Source organism: Rhyacophila brunnea, unplaced genomic scaffold (genome assembly GCF_057557595.1).
Source record: "Rhyacophila brunnea isolate RB1 unplaced genomic scaffold, BYU_Rbru_1.0 scaffold_14, whole genome shotgun sequence".
Lineage (NCBI taxonomy): Eukaryota > Metazoa > Arthropoda > Insecta > Trichoptera > Rhyacophilidae > Rhyacophila > Rhyacophila brunnea.
Genome location: NW_028232796.1, coordinates 40,957,805 through 40,964,469, shown reverse-complemented (window position 1 = coordinate 40,964,469; position 6,665 = coordinate 40,957,805). Strand labels below are relative to the sequence as shown.

General features: G+C 31.6%; 1 long non-coding RNA gene across 1 annotated transcript; it reads right to left on the bottom strand.

The window, feature by feature from the left end:
* Positions 1-404: 404 nt before the first annotated feature.
* Positions 405-2,931, bottom strand: LOC147075983 (uncharacterized). The gene is made up of 3 exons (XR_015069939.1): positions 2,790-2,931; positions 2,047-2,203; positions 405-1,765 (listed from the first exon to the last, which is right to left on the bottom strand). It is a non-coding gene; the product is annotated as an uncharacterized LOC147075983 (long non-coding RNA).
* Positions 2,932-6,665: the final 3,734 nt, after the last annotated feature.

The following is a 6,665-nucleotide window of genomic DNA, read 5'->3' as shown; positions in this document are numbered from 1 at the left end:
ACTAGTGTCATAAACGTAATCTGTCCCCGGCGGCATCCTGTCCGATCGGATTTTATTGCTTAGGGTCGAAATGTCTTTAAACGATCAACACATTACCAGTATTTTAGCTCGGTATATCCGATAAGTATCTCGTTATAACAGTGAATAAAAATGTACGGAGAAAATCATATACCAAATGTCAACGACTGTTTCCTCATTACATCCGAGATCTCGCTATGTCCGAGATTGTAATAACCGAGTTCGACTGTAGTTATAATTATGACAATGTCGATATTATATAGACATCCCAATTCATTTCGTTTCAACCATGTCCGATCCTAATGTACTATATATGCTACCAGGTCACACTGCAGATGAATATTACCTACTCTATAAACTTAGGGAAGGTAAAGAAAACAACTTGTCATAGGAATGGTCAATTTTAATAGAACATTACACAATAAAAACAATACAAAAACATTATAAATAGGATAATTAAATATATTTACACTTAAAATTAGTTAAAATTATGAAATAAAACCCTAAATATCTACTTTAAAATTGCTTTGAGCTGCATCCTATACTGTGTGATACAGCTCAAAGCAAAATTTTGTGCACACGTATATATTGCATTTTATGCAAATATAACTGGTGCGGGACTTGCATCCAGGGTATCTGCACACGGATGCTGAATGGTGGCCAACGCTGTCCAAACGTACCTCAGCGATCGGTTGGGGGAAAACCGTTCTCCTGCGAGCTGGTGGCTCTGTGTCTACCTGCGATGTCGACATGTTTCTTGGCCGACCTCGTGCTGGCAGTGTTAAAATGTTGGCTACCCGATCTTCATACCGAATCATAGCTTTCGCTAATCTGATTCAGTACGACAACAGTCCCATAATATCCTTTCGGGGTACATTTTCTAGTTTACAATTCCGCATATACATTAGCCAACAGTTTACTACCGCCAAGTCCACAAAGTGGTTAAAAACCCTCACAGGCCTTATCGTTTTTTTAATTTCTTAATCACATCGCCGATTCTATTACTTCTGACAGTTCCAGTTAAGAATATTTTGTCTTGAAGTAACGAATCGGCGAGCTTCAAACTAGTGAAAAACGATCAGTATAGACAATGCAGGAGGATTGGGGAGAGTCCGGCAGAGTAACTTGACCACACTTGCGCCCAGACCGAACTGCTTCATATCTCCATCTGATACCGTTCCCTTCCCTACATATATGTGAAAATCTATCACTAATCCATCTCTGGCCGCGAGAACAAAATTTTTAAGGCCTACAGGATTTGGCTTGTTAAGCACAAATTGCCTGTGTCTACAGCGGCCAGTGAACGGCATCATTTGCTCGTCGATGGAGTTATGAGCAGGTCTGGGCAAAGTATGGCATTTTTTTAGAACCTCACTTAAAAAGGGACTAATCTTCCAAAGTTTATCAGTGTTATCTGCAAAATGAAAGTGATTCCGCAGTTCGAAGTACCCGTCTCTGGGCATTGCTTGATTAATGATTGGAATGCTTAGATCATAAACACCAGTACATTCGAGTCTGCGGAAACCTTAATGTACCCATCATAATTTGGATGACGGTGAATACGAATTTCGAATTCGTATTCACCGACCACAAGTCCCTTTTTTGTGCTGAATATAAATTTGTCTGCTCAGCTATTTTTTCGAAGAGAGCGAGGTTGAAGTATTCGAAAAAGGAGCTGAGTACATTGTCAGCAACATGCCCTCTCGCCAACAAATCTTCCTCCAATTCCGGACCAGCATTCGGCATACTGAAACAATAGGAAAAAAATATTATTACATAATCCATATTTCCTCATTAATTCAAGTATTTAGCAGTAAAAATACAAATAATGATGGGCAATAATATGTTTTGATTGAAGTTTACTATTCAAACCATCAACTCCTCATTCGAGACAATCGCTACATCATGTGTACAAGATGTAATGAATTCTTGTTTTTATGCCAAAGCATGTAATGAAAATGAATCTAATGTATGACTGGATGGTATATAAAACCAATAAATATATTATTAAGAAAATTGTAAACCTACCATTTTGTGAGCCAGGGAAGAACCCTGGATTGTGATGTCGAAGGTTGTAAATGTCGAATGTAAATGTCGTCGCTGTTGTCGGACTCGTAACCGTCGCCGACTTCGCAGTCACTGTCGTCCAATATTTCGTCGAGTTCATCAGTATTAAAAGATTTATCTATATGTAAACAAAAAAACATAACCTCATTATATTCATATACTCGTGTTAAACTTATCACTGTAGATAACGTTTTCAATTTACGATTATGTTGTATTAAAAACACGGACACGTGTTTGAAAGCACATAAAATATTTGATTATAATCAATATGGTTACATTGTACAGCATTGTGAATAATTATAATGATGATTATGAGATACATTTTCGAGACAAGTTTCAGTAATTTTGAATGAAATTAAAATTTAATTTTATTAAATTCGGTTCTACAATCATATTATGCGAATGAAAGAAATTCACTATCTATTAGATAATTTACAAAACGTACAAGATAGGCTCGATGACATTTGTCATAAACATAACCTCAAACTGACGTAAAGTATTTATAATTTTACGAAAACGATGAGTATACGCCTAAAATAATATATATTGATGATAAATGCATGATGGTGATTGAAAATACAGTATATGTAACTCTTTTAAATAATTTTTGAATGTTTGTTTGACAATCAAAACTGCATGACATAGTTTGTCATTTTGATGTACGATAATAATATTATTTATTATACACTGAAAAGTTTACTTACTTGACAAAAATGTTACTGATGAGAAGTATCTTATCTATGCTGATGAGTCGATTCCTTCCTGTTTTCAAACAATATAATAATGGCAAAAAAATAAAGAAGAATTGTTATAAACCCGATATTCGATGTCTGTTATCTATGTATTCGATCGAGAGCACGAATGCTACCATATGTTAAAATGCGAGATTTGTTTATTTTGTTGATTATTTTTATCATAAATAATGATAAAAAACAGTTGTAATTTAAGCAAATACTAATTGCAAATAATTCGCAGTTTCAAATTTTGAATATAGGCAGGTTCCTACGTATATTAAGTAAATATTGTAATTTTAATTATAAAGTTATTTTTATTCATATGGCAATTTCGCGTCGAAGTTTTACCACAAACTGATCCTAGCCAAAATGAAGCAGAAAAATGTTATTTTGTCTTGTCTATGTGTGAGTTTCATTTTCAATGTCATGTTGTTGCATGTGTGTGTATTTTGTATATGTGTATTGTTTCGAAATAGTTCCACGGTGGCAGCACCGGACAGCTAAACATCGGTTGAATTTGGGCAATTATTATGGTTTCGATTTCTATCGATTCGTTAATATACAAAAATACAAAATTAAATTCAAATTACTGCCGTAAAAATTAATAAATAATATTTTTAATAGAAACGCTAAACGTTTTTCGCGATAAATTGCGTCTAAGCCGAGGTTTTTCGATTTTAATTGCGTGCTTTCTAACCTCTAAATCGATGTTTTTTAAATTTGAAAAACAAGATATAAGGATATAATAAATTCCAATTTTCGTTTAGCGTTTCCCTGGGTAATAGATTTACGTACATTTTTATCGTAATTTTGATAATAAATCTTATGTCATTCATTCTTACCACCCGATAGAAATGTACCGAATTTGACACGTATTTTTGATATATAGAACTCCATGATACTTCTTAATTTTTTATTTTATTTTTCTCATTACTTTTGAATATACATTTACCGATTAATAAACTTTTCTAGCTATTTTTCGATAACAACTTTACCTAGAGACATCACCTTAATAAATTAAAAGATTAATTAATAGACATGATAATATCCCATAAAAAGTCCATTACCTGATCTAAACACATATTTAAATAATTACAAGATAAAAAGAACTTTTTATATACCATGTTTTTAAATTTTCTGTTGAATCATTTATAAACTTGACAGTTCTATGTATTAATAAAAACTTTTTATTGTACTTGATAGAAATACTGAATAAATTATATAGAATACTGAAATGTCATTTTGACATTTCATATTGATTTCTATAGTAACGCACGTATAATAATATATTAATAATTTTGTTGCTAGGACCCCCTTAGCAACCAACAATAATAACTTTCGATACAAAACAGAATAAACTGAAAATGAATTCAATTCTGCTTGAAAATGGCTAAAAGTATTAAAATAATGCATTCTCATCGTTTTCTGATATATTCTAAAAGTTTCAAATGTCTGTCTAGCTAGTCGGGAAGTTAGTTAAAAATCTTCAATCGTCCAATACAAATCTTGGACAAACAAGAAAAAAATTTGTACTGCACACAAAAGAATAAGAGCTAATAAAGACGTGGTGAAAAACAACATGACATTCATTTACATAACAATACAAAAGTATTTTATAACTGCTCGTAAAAAGGTTAGATTTAGTCAATTATTGTACCTTATATAATAATATTTAACTTGTATTTAGAATATTTAAAAGACCAATCATAAAAATTGCGTATACTATAATAATATTATAAACATAATGTTATACTTGTTACTGCTTAAATGACCAACGTATAGTATATTAATTTTCATTATTATCTACCGATTTAATCACAGTGAACGCGTTTAGGAACCGCTTCAAATATTGTTACCAGAAAAGTTCATAATACTTAGACCAAACTTTTTTGTTATAATTGTTTTTTTTTTAAATTTCACAGTCATTTGAATAAAAAATAATTACGTACTCGTGGTATATTTTATAATTTATAAAATTTTAGTAAAGTTGACCCAATTTAAAGCACTTATCTCGTAGGCGAAATTAGGCAAAAAATGCGGCAGTGGAAGCGTCGCAAGCCCTACTAAGTTTATTAAGATAGAATACAAGTCGTTACTCATTTCGACTTTTCTCGAGAATGGCGGGGACCAAATTAAGAGATGTGGCTTTTACACTTCTACCACCAAGCAAATTCCAAAGCCACTGTCACACAATGGATTATTCTGTGAATCAAAACATGCATTTAAAATAAATATATTTTAGGTAGTTTTTGTTAACAGACTGTATTATTTTATACTAATTAATGATGTTATTTTAACTTTTAAAGCCGATTGAAAAAAAAAGTAATTAATTAAAAGAAAACACTGTAAAAACTATCTATCTCGCTCTAAAAGTTAACACAGTCAAGAGAGATGCTTTTGAAACATAGTAGGTACTTATTGTAGCAAATTATAATACCTCAATACATAAATATGATAAACTGCCCTCAATAGCCGCCGATAGCGGTCGATAGCAGCCTTGTGTATAGAATACATGCGCAGGACCGGTTCAAATGGACATTAACATTTGGTTTGAAAATAATATACCTTATAAAAAAAATATCATTTTATAAGCTAGGTATACTTAATTGATTTATTTTTCAACAGAGAATTTCTTATAGTTTTATTTAATTATTGTTCCTTTTGTCCTCAATACATAATTTGCCTTTTAAAATTTACTAGTATAAATAATATAATATGTATTATTGTATATTTTTACCGGTTGACCCATATGAAGCGGACAAAACCGGTCTATTAAGTGGATCTCGTAATACACATTGTATTTTACAGAATTGACAGTTAACACTGTAAAAGAAAGATGGATATGATGAAAGACTTTACATTACACTTCGTCGTAATCACGTTTTTTTGTAGTTGTAGAGGAATCTTTCTATCTGGGCTAGAATTCCAATCACGAAATTACCAATACGGGTAAATTTTTAGTAAACATATTTCAAAGTTCTCATCAACCTACGGCTAACATCAAACTGATAATTATTCATTTTGATTAATAGAGAGCGTATTGATCATTCGAATGTTTTAATATCATATCATTATTATCAATACAATATTTAGGTAACCTAAAATAATTGTAATAATCAATTTTGTGTAAAATTAAGTTTCCCGGATGCTTATAATATGATGACAATGGAATCATCATCAAAATTCTTCAGTCACTAACGACTGATTTTTTTCTCTTTGCGATCTACATGAGACATAAACCTAGCAGTAAAATTTACTGTAGGAATAGGGGAGATTTTGGCAGTGGAAAATGTAGCAGAAAGCATAAGGTTGACAGCGTTGGTTTGTTTATGCTGCCGCGTAAATTCACTTTGAAAAATTGCATTTCGGACGGCCACAGTATTTCGTGAGGGCGGGGAAGAATTTAAAATGGAGCATTTTCCGTCAAAATGTTTTAAATATTTTCCATTATCCTGTCACCTCTTTAGTGATGTAAATACTTCGAGAAGCTTTATATTGATCGAGAAGTTTGGGGAAAGAAAATTATGTAATTCGCGAAGCTTTTTAGCAAATGAATAATTTATTCGTTTCTGTCACATTTAAAAATATTTAAATATTCCCGAATGTAACAAAATGATTTATTTTGTTAATTTTGGGTCATTTTTTTTGTAGGTAATTAAACAAAATCTTTCTCTACTATGTGCTCGACTAAACATATAAATCGCAATAATAATAGTGCATTGACAATATTTTTGCAGTGAATAAGTGACTATTGGAAAAAAGTACTCCTTATTACTAAATTACTGTCAACTGCTGGCAATTTTGGAGAGTGACCAATATAAGTTTTACTGGAAGCAGTTCATTATT